Genomic DNA, 22,086 nt, shown 5'->3' on the forward strand with positions numbered 1-22,086 from the left:
TACTATACTGACTGTAAAGTGCAGCGTGTGTTACTATACTGACTGTAAAGTGCTGCATGTGTTACTATACTGACTGTAAAGTGCCGCATGTGTTACTATACTGACTGTGAAGAGCAGCGTGCGTTACTATGCTGACTGTAAAGAGCAGCGTGCGTTACTATACTGACTGTAAAGTGCAGCGTGCGTTACTATGCTGACTGTAAAGAGCAGCGTGCGTTACTATACTGACTGTAAAGAGCAGCGTGCGTTACTATACTGACTGTAAAGTGCAGCGTGTGTTACTATACTGACTGTAAAGTGCAGCGTGCATTACTATACTGACTGTAATGTGCAGCATGTGTTACTATACTGACTGTAAAGAGCAGCATGTGTTACTATACTGACTGTAAAGTGCCGCGTGTGTTACTATACTGACTGTAAAGTGCAGCGTGCGTTACTATACTGACTGTAAAGTGCAGCGTGCGTTACTATACTGACTGTAAAGTGCAGCAGGCGTTACTATACTGACTGTAAAGAGCAGCATGCGTTACTATGCTGACTGTAAATTGCAGCGTGTGTTACTATACTGACTGTAAAGTGCAGCATGTGTTACTATACTGACTGTAAAGAGCAGCATGTGTTACTATACTGACTGTAAAGAGCAGCGTGTGTTACTATACTGACTGTAAAGTGCAGCATGTGTTACTATACTGACTGTAAAGTGCAGCGTGTGTTACTATACTGACTGTAAAGTGCAGCGTGCGTTACTATACTGACTGTAAAGAGCAGCGTGTGTTACTATACTGACTGTAAAGTGCAGCGTGCGTTACTATACTGACTGTAAAGAGCAGCGTGTGTTACTATACTGACTGTAAAGTGCAGCATGTGTTACTATACTGACTGTAAAGTGCAACATGTGTTACTATACTGACTGTAAAGTGCAGCGTGCGTTACTATACTGACTGTAAAGTGCAGCGTGCGTTACTATACTGACTGTAAAGAGCAGCGTGTGTTACTGTACTGACTGTAAAGTGCAGCATGTGTTACTATACTGACTGTAAAGTGCAGCGTGTGTTACTATACTGACTGTAAAGTGCAGCATGTGTTACTATACTGACTGTAAAGTGCAGCGTACGTTACTATACTGACTGTAAAGAGCAGCGTGTGTTACTATACTGACTGTAAAGTGCAGCATGTGTTACTATACTGACTGTAAAGTGCAGCGTGTGTTACTATACTGACTGTAAAGTGCAGCATGTGTTACTATACTGACTGTAAAGTGCAGCGTGCGTTACTATACTGACTGTAAAGAGCAGCGTGTGTTACTATACTGACTGTAAAGTGCAGCATGTGTTACTATACTGACTGTAAAGTGCAGCGTGTGTTACTATACTGACTGTAAAGTGCAGCGTGTGTTACTATACTGACTGTAAAGTGCAGCGTGTGTTACTATACTGACTGTAAAGTGCAGCATGCATTACTATACTGACTGTAAAGAGCAGCGTGTGTTACTATACTGACTGTAAAGAGCAGCGTGTGTTACTATACTGACTGTAAAGAGCAGCATGCGTTACTATACTGACTGTAAAGTGCAGCGTGTGTTACTATACTGACTGTAAAGTGCCGCATGTGTTACTATACTGACTGTAAAGAGCAGCGTGTGTTACTATACTGACTGTAAAGAGCAGCGTGTGTTACTATACTGACTGTAAAGTGCAGCGTGTGTTACTATACTGACTGTAAAGAGCAGCATGCGTTACTATACTGACTGTAAAGTGCAGCGTGTGTTACTATACTGACTGTAAAGTGCCGCATGTGTTACTATACTGACTGTAAAGAGCAGCGTGTGTTACTATACTGACTGTAAAGAGCAGCGTGTGTTACTATACTGACTGTAAAGTGCAGCGTGTGTTACTATACTGACTGTAAAGAGCAGCGTGCGTTACTATACTGACTGTAAAGTGCAGCGTGTGTTACTATACTGACTGTAAAGTGCCGCATGTGTTACTATACTGACTGTAAAGAGCAGCGTGTGTTACTATACTGACTGTAAAGTGCAGCGTGTGTTACTATACTGACTGTAAAGAGCATCATGTGTTACTATACTGACTGTAAAGTGCAGCAGGCGTTACTATACTGACTGTAAAGAGCAGCATGCGTTACTATACTGACTGTAAAGTGCCGCATGTGTTACTATACTGACTGTAAAGAGCAGCGTGTGTTACTATACTGACTGTAAAGTGCAGCGTGTGTTACTATACTGACTGTAAAGAGCAGCGTGCGTTACTATACTGACTGTAAAGTGCAGCAGGCGTTACTATACTGACTGTAAAGTGCAGCGTGTGTTACTATACTGACTGTAAAGTGCAGCGTGTGTTACTATACTGACTGTAAAGTGCCGCATGTGTTACTATACTGACTGTAAAGAGCAGCGTGTGTTACTATACTGACTGTAAAGAGCAGCATGTGTTACTATACTGACTGTAAAGTGCAGCGTGTGTTACTATACTGACTGTAAAGAGCAGCGTGCGTTACTATACTGACTGTAAAGTGCAGCAGGCGTTACTATACTGACTGTAAAGAGCAGCATGTGTTACTATACTGACTGTAAAGTGCAGCGTGTGTTACTATACTGACTGTAAAGTGCAGCGTGCGTTACTATACTGACTGTAAAGAGCAGCATGCGTTACTATACTGACTGTAAAGTGCCGCATGTGTTACTATACTGACTGTAAAGTGCAGCGTGTGTTACTATACTGACTGTAAAGAGCAGCGTGCTTTACTATACTGACTGTAAAGTGCCGCATGTGTTACTATACTGACTGTAAAGTGCAGCGTGCGTTACTATACTGACTGTAAAGTGCCGCATGTGTTACTATACTGACTGTAAAGTGCAGCGTTCGTTACTATACTGACTGTAAAGTGCCGCATGTGTTACTATACTGACTGTAAAGTGCAGCGTGCGTTACTATACTGACTGTAAAGAGCAGCGTGCGTTACTATACTGACTGTAAAGAGCAGCGTGTGTTACTATACTGACTGCAAAGTGCAGCGTGCGTTACTATACTGACTGAAAAGTGCAGCATGCGTTACTATACTAGCTGTAAAGTGCAGCGTGCATTACTATACTGACTGTAAAGTGCAGCAGGCGTTACTATACTGACTGTAAAGTGCAGCATGCGTTACTATACTGACTGTAAAGTGCCGCATGTGTTACTATACTGACTGTAAAGTGCAGCGTGTGTTACTATACTGACTGTAAAGTGCAGCGTGTGTTACTATACTGACTGTAAAGTGCCGCATGTGTTACTATACTGACTGTAAAGTGCCGCATGTGTTACTATACTGACTGTAAAGTGCAGCGTGTGTTACTATACTGACTGTAAAGTGCCGCATGTGTTACTATACTGACTGTAAAGTGCAGCATGTGTTACTGTACTGACTGTAAAGTGCAGCATGCGTTACTATACTGACTGTAAAGTGCAGCGTGTGTTACTATACTGACTGTAAAGTGCCGCATGTGTTACTATACTGACTGTAAAGTGCCGCATGTGTTACTATACTGACTGTGAAGAGCAGCGTGCGTTACTATACTGACTGTAAAGAGCAGCGTGCGTTACTATACTGACTGTAAAGTGCAGCGTGCGTTACTATACTGACTGTAAAGAGCAGCGTGCGTTACTATACTGACTGTAAAGTGCAGCGTGTGTTACTATACTGACTGTAAAGTGCAGCGTGCGTTACTATACTGACTGTAAAGTGCAGCGTGTGTTACTATACTGACTGTAAAGAGCAGCATGTGTTACTATACTGACTGTAAAGTGCCGCGTGTGTTACTATACTGACTGTAAAGTGCAGCGTCCGTTACTATACTGACTGTAAAGTGCTGCATGTGTTACTATACTGACTGTAAAGTGCCGCATGCGTTACTATACTGACTGTAAAGTGCAGCGTGTGTTACTATACTGACTGTAAAGTGCAGCAGGCGTTACTATACTGACTGTAAAGAGCAGCATGCGTTACTATACTGACTGTAAAGTGCAGCGTGTGTTACTATACTGACTGTAAAGAGCAGCATGCGTTACTATACTGACTGTAAAGTGCAGCGTGTGTTACTATACTGACTGTAAAATGCAGCGTGCGTTACTATATTGACTGTAAAGTGCAGCGTGCGTTACTATACTGACTGTAAAGTGCAGCGTGCGTTACTATACTGACTGTAAAGTGCAGCATGCGTTACTATACTGACTGTAAAGAGCAGCATGCGTTACTATACTGACTGTAAAGTGCCGCATGTGTTACTATACTGACTGTAAAGTGCAGCGTGCGTTACTATACTGACTGTAAAGTGCAGCGTGCGTTACTATACTGACTGTAAAGTGCAGCGTGCGTTACTATACTGACTGTAAAGTGCAGCGTGCGTTACTATACTGACTGTAAAGTGCAGCGTGTGTTACTATACTGACTGTAAAGTGCCGCATGTGTTAATATACTGACTGTAAAGTGCAGCGTGTGTTACTATACTGACTGTAAAGTGCAGCGTGTGTTACTATACTGACTGTAAAGTACCGCATGTGTTACTATACTGACTGTAAAGTGCCGCATGTGTTACTATACTGACTGTAAAGTGCAGCATGTGTTACTATACTGACTGTAAAGTGCCGCATGTGTTACTATACTGACTGTAAAGTGCAGCATGTGTTACTATACTGACTGTAAAGTGCAGCAGGCGTTACTATACTGACTGTAAAGTGCAGCGTGCGTTACTATACTGACTGTAAAGTGCAGCATGTGTTACTATACTGACTGTAAAGTGCCGCATGTGTTACTATACTGACTGTAAAGTGCAGCGTGTGTTACTATACTGACTGTAAAGTGCAGTGTGTGTTACTATACTGACTGTAAAGTGCTGCATGTGTTACTATACTGACTGTAAAGTGCCGCATGTGTTACTATACTGACTGTAAAGTGCAGCGTGTGTTACTATACTGACTGTAAAGTGCCGCATGTGTTACTATACTGACTGTAAAGTGCAGCATGTGTTACTGTACTGACTGTAAAGTGCAGCATGCGTTACTATACTGACTGTAAAGTGCAGCGTGTGTTACTATACTAACTGTAAAGTGCAGCGTGTGTTACTATACTGACTGTAAAGAGCAGCGTGTGTTACTATACTGACTGTAAAGTGCCGCATGTGTTACTATACTGACTGTAAAGTGCCGCATGTGTTACTATACTGACTGTGAAGAGCAGCGTGCGTTACTATGCTGACTGTAAAGAGCAGCGTGCGTTACTATACTGACTGTAAAGTGCAGCGTGCGTTACTATACTGACTGTAAAGAGCAGCGTGCGTTACTATACTGACTGTAAAGTGCAGCGTGTGTTACTATACTGACTGTAAAGTGCAGCGTGTGTTACTATACTGACTGTAAAGTGCAGCGTGTGTTACTATACTGACTGTAAAGTGCAGTGTGTGTTACTATACTGACTGTAAAGTGCTGCATGTGTTACTATACTGACTGTAAAGTGCCGCATGTGTTACTATACTGACTGTAAAGTGCAGCGTGTGTTACTATACTGACTGTAAAGTGCCGCGTGTGTTACTATACTGACTGTAAAGTGCAGCGTGCGTTACTATACTGACTGTAAAGTGCTGCATGTGTTACTATACTGACTGTAAAGTGCAGCGTGCGTTACTATACTGACTGTAAAGTGCAGCGTGTGTTACTATACTGACTGTAAAGTGCAGCGTGCGTTACTATACTGACTGTAAAGTGCAGCGTGCGTTACTATACTGACTGTAAAGTGCAGCATGCGTTACTATACTGACTGTAAAGTGCAGCGTGCGTTACTATACTGACTGTAAAGTGCCGCATGTGTTACTATACTGACTGTAAAGTGCAGCATGTGTTACTATACTGACTGTAAAGTGCAGCGTGCGTTACTATACTGACTGTAAAGTGCAGCAGGCGTTACTATACTGACTGTAAAGTGCAGCATGCGTTACTATACTGACTGTAAAGTGCAGCGTGTGTTACTATACTGACTGTAAAGTGCCGCATGTGTTACTATACTGACTGTAAAGTGCCGCATGTGTTACTATACTGACTGTGAAGAGCAGCGTGCGTTACTATGCTGACTGTAAAGAGCAGCGTGCGTTACTATACTGACTGTAAAGTGCAGCGTGCGTTACTATGCTGACTGTAAAGAGCAGCGTGCGTTACTATACTGACTGTAAAGTGCAGCGTGTGTTACTATACTGACTGTAAAGTGCAGCGTGCATTACTATACTGACTGTAATCTGCAGCATGTGTTACTATACTGACTGTAAAGAGCAGCATGTGTTACTATACTGACTGTAAAGTGCCGCGTGTGTTACTATACTGACTGTAAAGTGCAGCGTGCGTTACTATACTGACTGTAAAGTGCAGCGTGCGTTACTATACTGACTGTAAAGTGCTGCATGTGTTACTATACTGACTGTAAAGTGCAGCGTGTGTTACTATACTGACTGTAAAGTGCAGCAGGCGTTACTATACTGACTGTAAAGAGCAGCATGCGTTACTATGCTGACTGTAAATTGCAGCGTGTGTTACTATACTGACTGTAAAGAGCAGCGTGCGTTACTATACTGACTGTAAAGTGCAGCATGTGTTACTATACTGACTGTAAAGTGCAGCGTGCGTTACTATACTGACTGTAAAGTGCAGCGTGTGTTACTATACTGACTGTAAAGTGCAGCGTGCGTTACTATACTGACTGTAAAGTGCAGCGTGCATTACTATACTGACTGTAAAGAGCAGCGTGTGTTACTATACTGACTGTAAAGTGCAGCGTGTGTTACTATACTGACTGTAAAGTGCAGTATGTGTTACTATACTGACTGTAAAGTGCCGCGTGTGTTACTATACTGACTGTAAAGTGCAGTATGTGTTACTATACTGACTGTAAAGAGCAGCGTGTGTTACTATACTGACTGTAAAGTGCAGTATGTGTTACTATACTGACTGTAAAGAGCAGCGTGCGTTACTATACTGACTGTAAAGTGCAGCGTGCGTTACTATACTGACTGTAAAGTGCAGCGTGCGTTACTATACTGACTGTAAAGTGCAGCGTGCGTTACTATACTGACTGTAAAGTGCAGCGTGCGTTACTATACTGACTGTAAAGAGCAGCATGCGTTACTATACTGACTGTAAAGTGCCGCATGCGTTACTATACTGACTGTAATGTGCAGCATGTGTTACTATACTGACTGTAAAGAGCAGCATGTGTTACTATACTGACTGTAAAGTGCCGCGTGTGTTACTATACTGACTGTAAAGTGCAGCGTGCGTTACTATACTGACTGTAAAGTGCAGCGTGCGTTACTATACTGACTGTAAAGTGCTGCATGTGTTACTATACTGACTGTAAAGTGCAGCGTGTGTTACTATACTGACTGTAAAGTGCAGCAGGCGTTACTATACTGACTGTAAAGAGCAGCATGCGTTACTATACTGACTGTAAATTGCAGCGTGTGTTACTATACTGACTGTAAAGAGCAGCATGCGTTACTATACTGACTGTAAAGTGCAGCGTGTGTTACTATACTGACTGTAAAGTGCAGCGTGCGTTACTATACTGACTGTAAAGTGCAGCGTGCGTTACTATACTGACTGTAAAGTGCAGCGTGCGTTACTATACTGACTGTAAAGTGCAGCGTGCGTTACTATACTGACTGTAAAGTGCAGCGTGCGTTACTATACTGACTGTAAAGAGCAGCATGCGTTACTATACTGACTGTAAAGTGCCGCATGCGTTACTATACTGACTGTAAAGTGCAGCATGTGTTACTATACTGACTGTAAAGTGCCGCATGCGTTACTATACTGACTGTAAAGTGCAGCATGTGTTACTATACTGACTGTAAAGTGCAGCAGGCGTTACTATACTGACTGTAAAGTGCAGCGTGCGTTACTATACTGACTGTAAAGTGCAGCGTGTGTTACTATACTGACTGTAAAGTGCCGCATGTGTTACTATACTGACTGTAAAGTGCAGCGTGTGATACTATACTGACTGTAAAGTGCAGCGTGTGTTACTATACTGACTGTAAAGTGCCACATGTGTTACTATACTAACTGTAAAGTGCCGCATGTATTACTATACTGACTGTAAAGTGCAGCGTGTGTTACTATACTGACTGTAAAGTGCCGCATGTGTTACTATACTGACTGTAAAGTGCCGCATGTGTTACTATACTGACTGTAAAGTGCAGCGTGCATTACTATACTGACTGTAAAGTGCAGCAGGCGTTACTATACTGACTGTAAAGTGCAGCGTGCGTTACTATACTGACTGTAAAGTGCAGCGTGTGTTACTATACTGACTGTAAAGTGCCGCATGTGTTACTATACTGACTGTAAAGAGCCGCATGTATTACTATACTGACTGTAAAGTGCAGCGTGTGTTACTATACTGACTGTAAAGTGCCGCATGTGTTACTATACTGACTGTAAAGTGCAGCAGGCGTTACTATACTGACTGTAAAGTGCAGCGTGCGTTACTATACTGACTGTAAAGTGCAGCGTGTGTTACTATACTGACTGTAAAGTGCCGCATGTGTTACTATACTGACTGTAAAGTGCAGCGTGTGTTACTATACTGACTGTAAAGTGCAGCGTGTGTTACTATACTGACTGTAAAGTACCGCATGTGTTACTATACTGACTGTAAAGTGCCGCATGTATTTTTATACTGACTGTAAAGTGCAGCGTGTGTTACTATACTGACTGTAAAGTGCCGCATGTGTTACTATACTGACTGTAAAGTGCCGCATGTGTTACTATACTGACTGTAAAGTGCAGCGTGCATTACTATACTGACTGTAAAGTGCAGCAGGCGTTACTATACTGACTGTAAAGTGCAGCGTGCGTTACTATACTGACTGTAAAGTGCAGCGTGTGTTACTATACTGACTGTAAAGTGCCGCATGTGTTACTATACTGACTGTAAAGTGCAGCGTGTGTTACTATACTGACTGTAAAGTGCAGCGTGCGTTACTATACTGACTGTAAAGTGCAGCGTGTGTTACTATACTGACTGTAAAGTGCAGCGTGTGTTACTATACTGACTGTAAAGTACCGCATGTGTTACTATACTGACTGTAAAGTGCCGCATGTGTTACTATACTGACTGTAAAGTGCAGCATGTGTTACTATACTGACTGTAAAGTGCCGCATGTGTTACTATACTGACTGTAAAGTGCAGCATGTGTTACTATACTGACTGTAAAGTGCAGCAGGCGTTACTATACTGACTGTAAAGTGCAGCGTGCGTTACTATACTGACTGTAAAGTGCAGCATGTGTTACTATACTGACTGTAAAGTGCCGCATGTGTTACTATACTGACTGTAAAGTGCAGCGTGTGTTACTATACTGACTGTAAAGTGCAGTGTGTGTTACTATACTGACTGTAAAGTGCTGCATGTGTTACTATACTGACTGTAAAGTGCCGCATGTGTTACTATACTGACTGTAAAGTGCAGCGTGTGTTACTATACTGACTGTAAAGTGCCGCATGTGTTACTATACTGACTGTAAAGTGCAGCATGTGTTACTGTACTGACTGTAAAGTGCAGCATGCGTTACTATACTGACTGTAAAGTGCAGCGTGTGTTACTATACTAACTGTAAAGTGCAGCGTGTGTTACTATACTGACTGTAAAGAGCAGCGTGTGTTACTATACTGACTGTAAAGTGCCGCATGTGTTACTATACTGACTGTAAAGTGCCGCATGTGTTACTATACTGACTGTGAAGAGCAGCGTGCGTTACTATGCTGACTGTAAAGAGCAGCGTGCGTTACTATACTGACTGTAAAGTGCAGCGTGCGTTACTATACTGACTGTAAAGAGCAGCGTGCGTTACTATACTGACTGTAAAGTGCAGCGTGTGTTACTATACTGACTGTAAAGTGCAGCGTGTGTTACTATACTGACTGTAAAGTGCAGCGTGTGTTACTATACTGACTGTAAAGTGCAGTGTGTGTTACTATACTGACTGTAAAGTGCTGCATGTGTTACTATACTGACTGTAAAGTGCCGCATGTGTTACTATACTGACTGTAAAGTGCAGCGTGTGTTACTATACTGACTGTAAAGTGCCGCGTGTGTTACTATACTGACTGTAAAGTGCAGCGTGCGTTACTATACTGACTGTAAAGTGCAGCGTGCGTTACTATACTGACTGTAAAGTGCTGCATGTGTTACTATACTGACTGTAAAGTGCAGCGTGCGTTACTATACTGACTGTAAAGTGCAGCGTGTGTTACTATACTGACTGTAAAGTGCAGTGTGCGTTACTATACTGACTGTAAAGTGCAGCGTGCGTTACTATACTGACTGTAAAGTGCAGCATGCGTTACTATACTGACTGTAAAGAGCAGCATGCGTTACTATACTGACTGTAAAGTGCCGCATGTGTTACTATACTGACTGTAAAGTGCAGCATGTGTTACTATACTGACTGTAAAGTGCAGCGTGCGTTACTATACTGACTGTAAAGTGCAGCAGGCGTTACTATACTGACTGTAAAGTGCAGCGTGCGTTACTATACTGACTGTAAAGTGCAGCGTGTGTTACTATACTGACTGTAAAGTGCCGCATGTGTTACTATACTGACTGTAAAGTGCCGCATGTGTTACTATACTGACTGTGAAGAGCAGCGTGCGTTACTATGCTGACTGTAAAGAGCAGCGTGCGTTACTATACTGACTGTAAAGAGCAGCGTGCGTTACTATACTGACTGTAAAGTGCAGCGTGTGTTACTATACTGACTGTAAAGTGCAGCGTGCATTACTATACTGACTGTAATGTGCAGCATGTGTTACTATACTGACTGTAAAGAGCAGCATGTGTTACTATACTGACTGTAAAGTGCCGCGTGTGTTACTATACTGACTGTAAAGTGCAGCGTGCGTTACTATACTGACTGTAAAGTGCAGCGTGCGTTACTATACTGACTGTAAAGTGCTGCATCTGTTACTATACTGACTGTAAAGTGCAGCGTGTGTTACTATACTGACTGTAAAGTGCAGCAGGCGTTACTATACTGACTGTAAAGAGCAGCATGCGTTACTATGCTGACTGTAAATTGCAGCGTGTGTTACTATACTGACTGTAAAGTGCAGCATGTGTTACTATACTGACTGTAAAGAGCAGCATGTGTTACTATACTGACTGTAAAGAGCAGCGTGTGTTACTATACTGACTGTAAAGTGCAGCATGTGTTACTATACTGACTGTAAAGTGCAGCGTGCGTTACTATACTGACTGTAAAGAGCAGCGTGTGTTACTATACTGACTGTAAAGTGCAGCATGTGTTACTATACTGACTGTAAAGTGCAACATGTGTTACTATACTGACTGTAAAGTGCAGCGTGCGTTACTATACTGACTGTAAAGTGCAGCGTGCGTTACTATACTGACTGTAAAGAGCAGCGTGTGTTACTGTACTGACTGTAAAGTGCAGCATGTGTTACTATACTGACTGTAAAGTGCAGCGTGTGTTACTATACTGACTGTAAAGTGCAGCATGTGTTACTATACTGACTGTAAAGTGCAGCGTGCGTTACTATACTGACTGTAAAGAGCAGCGTGTGTTACTATACTGACTGTAAAGTGCAGCATGTGTTACTATACTGACTGTAAAGTGCAGCGTGTGTTACTATACTGACTGTAAAGTGCAGCATGTGTTACTATACTGACTGTAAAGTGCAGCGTGCGTTACTATACTGACTGTAAAGAGCAGCGTGTGTTACTATACTGACTGTAAAGTGCAGCATGTGTTACTATACTGACTGTAAAGTGCAGCGTGTGTTACTATACTGACTGTAAAGTGCAGCGTGTGTTACTATACTGACTGTAAAGTGCAGCGTGTGTTACTATACTGACTGTAAAGTGCAGCATGCATTACTATACTGACTGTAAAGAGCAGCGTGTGTTACTATACTGACTGTAAAGAGCAGCGTGTGTTACTATACTGACTGTAAAGTGCAGCGTGTGTTACTATACTGACTGTAAAGAGCAGCATGCGTTACTATACTGACTGTAAAGTGCAGCGTGTGTTACTATACTGACTGTAAAGTGCCGCATGTGTTACTATACTGACTGTAAAGAGCAGCGTGTGTTACTATACTGACTGTAAAGAGCAGCGTGTGTTACTATACTGACTGTAAAGTGCAGCGTGTGTTACTATACTGACTGTAAAGAGCAGCGTGCGTTACTATACTGACTGTAAAGTGCAGCGTGTGTTACTATACTGACTGTAAAGTGCCGCATGTGTTACTATACTGACTGTAAAGAGCAGCGTGTGTTACTATACTGACTGTAAAGTGCAGCGTGTGTTACTATACTGACTGTAAAGAGCATCATGTGTTACTATACTGACTGTAAAGTGCAGCAGGCGTTACTATACTGACTGTAAAGAGCAGCATGCGTTACTATACTGACTGTAAAGTGCCGCATGTGTTACTATACTGACTGTAAAGAGCAGCGTGTGTTACTATACTGACTGTAAAGTGCAGCGTGTGTTACTATACTGACTGTAAAGAGCAGCGTGCGTTACTATACTGACTGTAAAGTGCAGCAGGCGTTACTATACTGACTGTAAAGTGCAGCGTGTGTTACTATACTGACTGTAAAGTGCAGCGTGTGTTACTATACTGACTGTAAAGTGCCGCATGTGTTACTATACTGACTGTAAAGAGCAGCGTGTGTTACTATACTGACTGTAAAGAGCAGCATGTGTTACTATACTGACTGTAAAGTGCAGCGTGTGTTACTATACTGACTGTAAAGAGCAGCGTGCGTTACTATACTGACTGTAAAGTGCAGCAGGCGTTACTATACTGACTGTAAAGAGCAGCATGTGTTACTATACTGACTGTAAAGTGCAGCGTGTGTTACTATACTGACTGTAAAGTGCAGCGTGCGTTACTATACTGACTGTAAAGAGCAGCATGCGTTACTATACTGACTGTAAAGTGCCGCATGTGTTACTATACTGACTGTAAAGTGCAGCGTGTGTTACTATACTGACTGTAAAGAGCAGCGTGCTTTACTATACTGACTGTAAAGTGCCGCATGTGTTACTATACTGACTGTAAAGTGCAGCGTGCGTTACTATACTGACTGTAAAGTGCCGCATGTGTTACTATACTGACTGTAAAGTGCAGCGTTCGTTACTATACTGACTGTAAAGTGCCGCATGTGTTACTATACTGACTGTAAAGTGCAGCGTGCGTTACTATACTGACTGTAAAGAGCAGCGTGCGTTACTATACTGACTGTAAAGAGCAGCGTGTGTTACTATACTGACTGCAAAGTGCAGCGTGCGTTACTATACTGACTGAAAAGTGCAGCATGCGTTACTATACTAGCTGTAAAGTGCAGCGTGCATTACTATACTGACTGTAAAGTGCAGCAGGCGTTACTATACTGACTGTAAAGTGCAGCATGCGTTACTATACTGACTGTAAAGTGCCGCATGTGTTACTATACTGACTGTAAAGTGCAGCGTGTGTTACTATACTGACTGTAAAGTGCAGCGTGTGTTACTATACTGACTGTAAAGTGCCGCATGTGTTACTATACTGACTGTAAAGTGCCGCATGTGTTACTATACTGACTGTAAAGTGCAGCGTGTGTTACTATACTGACTGTAAAGTGCCGCATGTGTTACTATACTGACTGTAAAGTGCAGCATGTGTTACTGTACTGACTGTAAAGTGCAGCATGCGTTACTATACTGACTGTAAAGTGCAGCGTGTGTTACTATACTGACTGTAAAGTGCCGCATGTGTTACTATACTGACTGTAAAGTGCCGCATGTGTTACTATACTGACTGTGAAGAGCAGCGTGCGTTACTATACTGACTGTAAAGAGCAGCGTGCGTTACTATACTGACTGTAAAGTGCAGCGTGCGTTACTATACTGACTGTAAAGAGCAGCGTGCGTTACTATACTGACTGTAAAGTGCAGCGTGTGTTACTATACTGACTGTAAAGTGCAGCGTGCGTTACTATACTGACTGTAAAGTGCAGCGTGTGTTACTATACTGACTGTAAAGAGCAGCATGTGTTACTATACTGACTGTAAAGTGCCGCGTGTGTTACTATACTGACTGTAAAGTGCAGCATCCGTTACTATACTGACTGTAAAGTGCTGCATGTGTTACTATACTGACTGTAAAGTGCCGCATGCGTTACTATACTGACTGTAAAGTGCAGCGTGTGTTACTATACTGACTGTAAAGTGCAGCAGGCGTTACTATACTGACTGTAAAGAGCAGCATGCGTTACTATACTGACTGTAAAGTGCAGCGTGTGTTACTATACTGACTGTAAAGAGCAGCATGCGTTACTATACTGACTGTAAAGTGCAGCGTGTGTTACTATACTGACTGTAAAATGCAGCGTGCGTTACTATACTGACTATAAAGTGCAGCGTGCGTTACTATACTGACTGTAAAGTGCAGCGTGCGTTACTATACTGACTGTAAAGTGCAGCATGCGTTACTATACTGACTGTAAAGAGCAGCATGCGTTACTATACTGACTGTAAAGTGCCGCATGTGTTACTATACTGACTGTAAAGTGCAGCATGTGTTACTATACTGACTGTAAAGTGCAGCAGGCGTTACTATACTGACTGTAAAGTGCAGCGTGCGTTACTATACTGACTGTAAAGTGCAGCGTGTGTTACTATACTGACTGTAAAGTGCCGCATGTGTTACTATACTGACTGTAAAGAGCAGCATGCGTTACTATACTGACTGTAAAGTGCAGCGTGTGTTACTATACTGACTGTAAAGAGCAGCATGCGTTACTATACTGACTGTAAAGTGCAGCGTGTGTTACTATACTGACTGTAAAATGCAGCGTGCGTTACTATACTGACTATAAAGTACAGCGTGCGTTACTATACTGACTGTAAAGTGCAGCGTGCGTTACTATACTGACTGTAAAGTGCAGCATGCGTTACTATACTGACTGTAAAGAGCAGCATGCGTTACTATACTGACTGTAAAGTGCCGCATGTGTTACTATACTGACTGTAAAGTGCAGCATGTGTTACTATACTGACTGTAAAGTGCAGCAGGCGTTACTATACTGACTGTAAAGTGCAGCGTGCGTTACTATACTGACTGTAAAGTGCAGCGTGTGTTACTATACTGACTGTAAAGTGCCGCATGTGTTAATATACTGACTGTAAAGTGCAGCGTGTGTTACTATACTGACTGTAAAGTGCAGCGTGTGTTACTATACTGACTGTAAAGTACCGCATGTGTTACTATACTGACTGTAAAGTGCCGCATGTGTTACTATACTGACTGTAAAGTGCAGCATGTGTTACTATACTGACTGTAAAGTGCCGCATGTGTTACTATACTGACTGTAAAGTGCAGCATGTGTTACTATACTGACTGTAAAGTGCAGCAGGCGTTACTATACTGACTGTAAAGTGCAGCGTGCGTTACTATACTGACTGTAAAGTGCAGCATGTGTTACTATACTGACTGTAAAGTGCCGCATGTGTTACTATACTGACTGTAAAGTGCAGCGTGTGTTACTATACTGACTGTAAAGTGCAGTGTGTGTTACTATACTGACTGTAAAGTGCTGCATGTGTTACTATACTGACTGTAAAGTGCCGCATGTGTTACTATACTGACTGTAAAGTGCAGCGTGTGTTACTATACTGACTGTAAAGTGCCGCATGTGTTACTATACTGACTGTAAAGTGCAGCATGTGTTACTGTACTGACTGTAAAGTGCAGCATGCGTTACTATACTGACTGTAAAGTGCAGCGTGTGTTACTATACTAACTGTAAAGTGCAGCGTGTGTTACTATACTGACTGTAAAGAGCAGCGTGTGTTACTATACTGACTGTAAAGTGCCGCATGTGTTACTATACTGACTGTAAAGTGCCGCATGTGTTACTATACTGACTGTGAAGAGCAGCGTGCGTTACTATGCTGACTGTAAAGAGCAGCGTGCGTTACTATACTGACTGTAAAGTGCAGCGTGCGTTACTATACTGACTGTAAAGAGCAGCGTGCGTTACTATACTGACTGTAAAGTGCAGCGTGTGTTACTATACTGACTGTAAAGTGCAGCGTGTGTTACTATACTGACTGTAAAGTGCAGCGTGTGTTACTATACTGACTGTAAAGTGCAGTGTGTGTTACTATACTGACTGTAAAGTGCTGCATGTGTTACTATACTGACTGTAAAGTGCCGCATGTGTTACTATACTGACTGTAAAGTGCAGCGTGTGTTACTATACTGACTGTAAAGTGCCGCGTGTGTTACTATACTGACTGTAAAGTGCAGCGTGCGTTACTATACTGACTGTAAAGTGCAGCGTGCGTTACTATACTGACTGTAAAGTGCCGCATGTGTTACTATACTGACTGTAAAGTGCTGCATGTGTTACTATACTGACTGTAAAGTGCAGCGTGCGTTACTATACTGACTGTAAAGTGCAGCGTGTGTTACTATACTGACTGTAAAGTGCAGCGTGCGTTACTATACTGACTGTAAAGTGCAGCGTGCGTTACTATACTGACTGTAAAGTGCAGCATGCGTTACTATACTGACTGTAAAGAGCAGCATGCGTTACTATACTGACTGTAAAGTGCCGCATGTGTTACTATACTGACTGTAAAGTGCAGCATGTGTTACTATACTGACTGTAAAGTGCAGCGTGCGTTACTATACTGACTGTAAAGTGCAGCAGGCGTTACTATACTGACTGTAAAGTGCAGCGTGCGTTACTATACTGACTGTAAAGTGCAGCGTGTGTTACTATACTGACTGTAAAGTGCCGCATGTGTTACTATACTGACTGTAAAGTGCCGCATGTGTTACTATACTGACTGTGAAGAGCAGCGTGCGTTACTATGCTGACTGTAAAGAGCAGCGTGCGTTACTATACTGACTGTAAAGTGCAGCGTGCGTTACTATGCTGACTGTAAAGAGCAGCGTGCGTTACTATACTGACTGTAAAGAGCAGCGTGCGTTACTATACTGACTGTAAAGTGCAGCGTGTGTTACTATACTGACTGTAAAGTGCAGCGTGCATTACTATACTGACTGTAATGTGCAGCATGTGTTACTATACTGACTGTAAAGAGCAGCATGTGTTACTATACTGACTGTAAAGTGCCGCGTGTGTTACTATACTGACTGTAAAGTGCAGCGTGCGTTACTATACTGACTGTAAAGTGCAGCGTGCGTTACTATACTGACTGTAAAGTGCTGCATGTGTTACTATACTGACTGTAAAGTGCAGCGTGTGTTACTATACTGACTGTAAAGTGCAGCAGGCGTTACTATACTGACTGTAAAGAGCAGCATGCGTTACTATGCTGACTGTAAATTGCAGCGTGTGTTACTATACTGACTGTAAAGAGCAGCGTGCGTTACTATACTGACTGTAAAGTGCAGCATGTGTTACTATACTGACTGTAAAGTGCAGCGTGCGTTACTATACTGACTGTAAAGTGCAGCGTGTGTTACTATACTGACTGTAAAGTGCAGCGTGCGTTACTATACTGACTGTAAAGTGCAGCGTGCATTACTATACTGACTGTAAAGAGCAGCGTGTGTTACTATACTGACTGTAAAGTGCAGCGTGTGTTACTATACTGACTGTAAAGTGCAGTATGTGTTACTATACTGACTGTAAAGTGCCGCGTGTGTTACTATACTGACTGTAAAGTGCAGTATGTGTTACTATACTGACTGTAAAGAGCAGCGTGTGTTACTATACTGACTGTAAAGTGCAGTATGTGTTACTATACTGACTGTAAAGAGCAGCGTGCGTTACTATACTGACTGTAAAGTGCAGCGTGCGTTACTATACTGACTGTAAAGTGCAGCGTGCGTTACTATACTGACTGTAAAGTGCAGCGTGCGTTACTATACTGACTGTAAAGTGCAGCGTGCGTTACTATACTGACTGTAAAGAGCAGCATGCGTTACTATACTGACTGTAAAGTGCCGCATGCGTTACTATACTGACTGTAATGTGCAGCATGTGTTACTATACTGACTGTAAAGAGCAGCATGTGTTACTATACTGACTGTAAAGTGCCGCGTGTGTTACTATACTGACTGTAAAGTGCAGCGTGCGTTACTATACTGACTGTAAAGTGCAGCGTGCGTTACTATACTGACTGTAAAGTGCTGCATGTGTTACTATACTGACTGTAAAGTGCAGCGTGTGTTACTATACTGACTGTAAAGTGCAGCAGGCGTTACTATACTGACTGTAAAGAGCAGCATGCGTTACTATACTGACTGTAAATTGCAGCGTGTGTTACTATACTGACTGTAAAGAGCAGCATGCGTTACTATACTGACTGTAAAGTGCAGCGTGTGTTACTATACTGACTGTAAAGTGCAGCGTGCGTTACTATACTGACTGTAAAGTGCAGCGTGCGTTACTATACTGACTGTAAAGTGCAGCGTGCGTTACTATACTGACTGTAAAGTGCAGCGTGCGTTACTATACTGACTGTAAAGTGCAGCGTGCGTTACTATACTGACTGTAAAGAGCAGCATGCGTTACTATACTGACTGTAAAGTGCCGCATGCGTTACTATACTGACTGTAAAGTGCAGCGTGTGTTACTATACTGACTGTAAAGTGCAGCATGTGTTACTATACTGACTGTAAAGTGCCGCATGCGTTACTATACTGACTGTAAAGTGCAGCATGTGTTACTATACTGACTGTAAAGTGCAGCAGGCGTTACTATACTGACTGTAAAGTGCAGCGTGCGTTACTATACTGACTGTAAAGTGCAGCGTGTGTTACTATACTGACTGTAAAGTGCCGCATGTGTTACTATACTGACTGTAAAGTGCAGCGTGTGATACTATACTGACTGTAAAGTGCAGCGTGTGTTACTATACTGACTGTAAAGTGCCACATGTGTTACTATACTAACTGTAAAGTGCCGCATGTATTACTATACTGACTGTAAAGTGCAGCGTGTGTTACTATACTGACTGTAAAGTGCCGCATGTGTTACTATACTGACTGTAAAGTGCCGCATGTGTTACTATACTGACTGTAAAGTGCAGCGTGCATTACTATACTGACTGTAAAGTGCAGCAGGCGTTACTATACTGACTGTAAAGTGCAGCGTGCGTTACTATACTGACTGTAAAGTGCAGCGTGTGTTACTATACTGACTGTAAAGTGCCGCATGTGTTACTATACTGACTGTAAAGAGCCGCATGTATTACTATACTGACTGTAAAGTGCAGCGTGTGTTACTATACTGACTGTAAAGTGCCGCATGTGTTACTATACTGACTGTAAAGTGCAGCAGGCGTTACTATACTGACTGTAAAGTGCAGCGTGCGTTACTATACTGACTGTAAAGTGCAGCGTGTGTTACTATACTGACTGTAAAGTGCCGCATGTGTTACTATACTGACTGTAAAGTGCAGCGTGTGTTACTATACTGACTGTAAAGTGCAGCGTGTGTTACTATACTGACTGTAAAGTACCGCATGTGTTACTATACTGACTGTAAAGTGCCGCATGTATTACTATACTGACTGTAAAGTGCAGCGTGTGTTACTATACTGACTGTAAAGTGCCGCATGTGTTACTATACTGACTGTAAAGTGCCGCATGTGTTACTATACTGACTGTAAAGTGCAGCGTGCATTACTATACTGACTGTAAAGTGCAGCAGGCGTTACTATACTGACTGTAAAGTGCAGCGTGCGTTACTATACTGACTGTAAAGTGCAGCGTGTGTTACTATACTGACTGTAAAGTGCCGCATGTGTTACTATACTGACTGTAAAGTGCAGCGTGTGTTACTATACTGACTGTAAAGTGCAGCGTGCGTTACTATACTGACTGTAAAGTGCCGCATGTGTTACTATACTGACTGTAAAGTGCCGCATGTGTTACTATACTGACTGTAAAGTGCAGCGTGTGTTACTATACTGACTGTAAAGTGCCGCATGTGTTACTATACTGACTGTAAAGTGCAGCATGTGTTACTATACTGACTGTAAAGTGCAGCATGCGTTACTATACTGACTGTAAAGTGCAGCGTGTGTTACTATACTGACTGTAAAGTGCCACATGTGTTACTATACTGACTGTAAAGTGCAGCATGTGTTACTATACTGACTGTAAAGTGCAGCATGCGTTACTATACTGACTGTAAAGTGCAGCGTGTGTTACTATACTGACTGTAAAGTGCTGCATGTGTTACTATACTGACTGTAAAGTGGTGCATGTGTTACTATACTGACTGTAAAGTGCAGCATGTGTTACTATACTGACTGTAAAGAGCAGCATGTGTTACTATACTGACTGTAAAGTGCAGCGTGTGTTACTATACTGACTGTAAAGTGCAGCGTGTGTTACTATACTGACTGTAAAGTGCAGCGTGTGTTACTATACTGACTGTAAAGTGCAGCGTGTGTTACTATACTGACTTTAAAGTGCAGCGTGTGTTACTATACTGACTGTAAAGTGCCGCATGTGTTACTATACTGACTGTGAAGAGCAGCGTGCGTTACTATACTGACTGTAAAGAGCAGCGTGCGTTACTATACTGACTGTAAAGTGCAGCGTGTGTTACTATACTGAGTGTAAAGCGCCGCATGTGTTACTATACTGAGTGTAAAGAGCAGCGTGTGTTACTATTCTGACTGTAAAGTGCAGCGTGCGTTACTATACTGACTGTAAAGTGCTGCATGTGTTACTATACTGACTGTAAAGTGGTGCATGTGTTACTATACTGACTGTAAAGAGCAGCATGTGTTACTATACTGACTGTAAAGTGCAGCGTGTGTTACTATACTGACTGTAAAGAGCAGCATGTGTTACTATACTGACTGTAAAGTGCAGCGTGCGTTACTATACTGACTGTAAAGTGCAGCGTGTGTTACTATACTGACTGTAAAGTGCAGCATGTGTTACTATACTGACTGTAAAGTGCAGCGTGTGTTACTATACTGACTGTAAAGAGCAGCATGTGTTACTATACTAACTGTAAAGTGCCGCATGTGTTACTATACTGACTGTGAAGAGCAGCATGCTTTACTATACTGACTGTAAAGTGCAGCGTGTGTTACTATACTAACTGTAAAGTGCCGCATGTGTTACTATACTGACTGTGAAGAGCAGCGTGTGTTACTATACTGACTGTAAAGTGCAGCGTGCGTTACTATACTGACTGTAAAGTGCAGCGTGCGTTACTATACTGACTGTAAAGTGCAGCATGCGTTACTATACTGACTGTAAAGTGCAGCGTGTGTTACTATACTGACTGTAAAGAGCAGCATGTGTTACTATACTGACTGTAAAGTGCCGCATGTGTTACTATACTGACTGTGAAGAGCAGCGTGCGTTACTATACTGACTGTAAAGAGCAGCGTGTGTTATTATACTGACTGTAAAGTGCAGCGTGCGTTACTATACTGACTGTAAAGAGCAGCATGCGTTACTATACTGACTGTAAAGTGCAGCGTGCGTTACTATACTGACTGTAAAGTGCCGCATGTGTTACTATACTGACTGTAAAGTGCCGCATGTGTTACTATACTGACTGTAAAGTGCTGCATGTGTTACTATACTGACTGTAAAGTGCCGCATGTGTTACTATACTGACTGTAAAGTGGTGCATGTGTTACTATACTGACTGTAAAGAGCAGCATGTGTTACTATACTGACTGTAAAGTGCAGCGTGCGTTACTATACTGACTGTAAAGTGCCGCATGTGTTACTATACTGACTGTAAAGTGCCGCATGTGTTACTATACTGACTGTAAAGTGCTGCATGTGTTACTATACTGACTGTAAAGTGCCGCATGTGTTACTATACTGACTGTAAAGTGGTGCATGTGTTACTATACTGACTGTAAAGAGCAGCATGTGTTACTATACTGACTGTAAAGTGCAGCATGTGTTACTATACTGACTGTAAAGAGCAGCGTGCGTTACTATACTGACTGTAAAGTACAGCGTGTGTTACTATACTGACTGTAAAGTGCAGCATGTGTTACTATACTGACTG

This window comes from Rhinoderma darwinii, chromosome 12 (genome assembly GCF_050947455.1).
Source record: "Rhinoderma darwinii isolate aRhiDar2 chromosome 12, aRhiDar2.hap1, whole genome shotgun sequence".
Taxonomy (NCBI): Eukaryota; Metazoa; Chordata; class Amphibia; order Anura; family Rhinodermatidae; genus Rhinoderma; species Rhinoderma darwinii.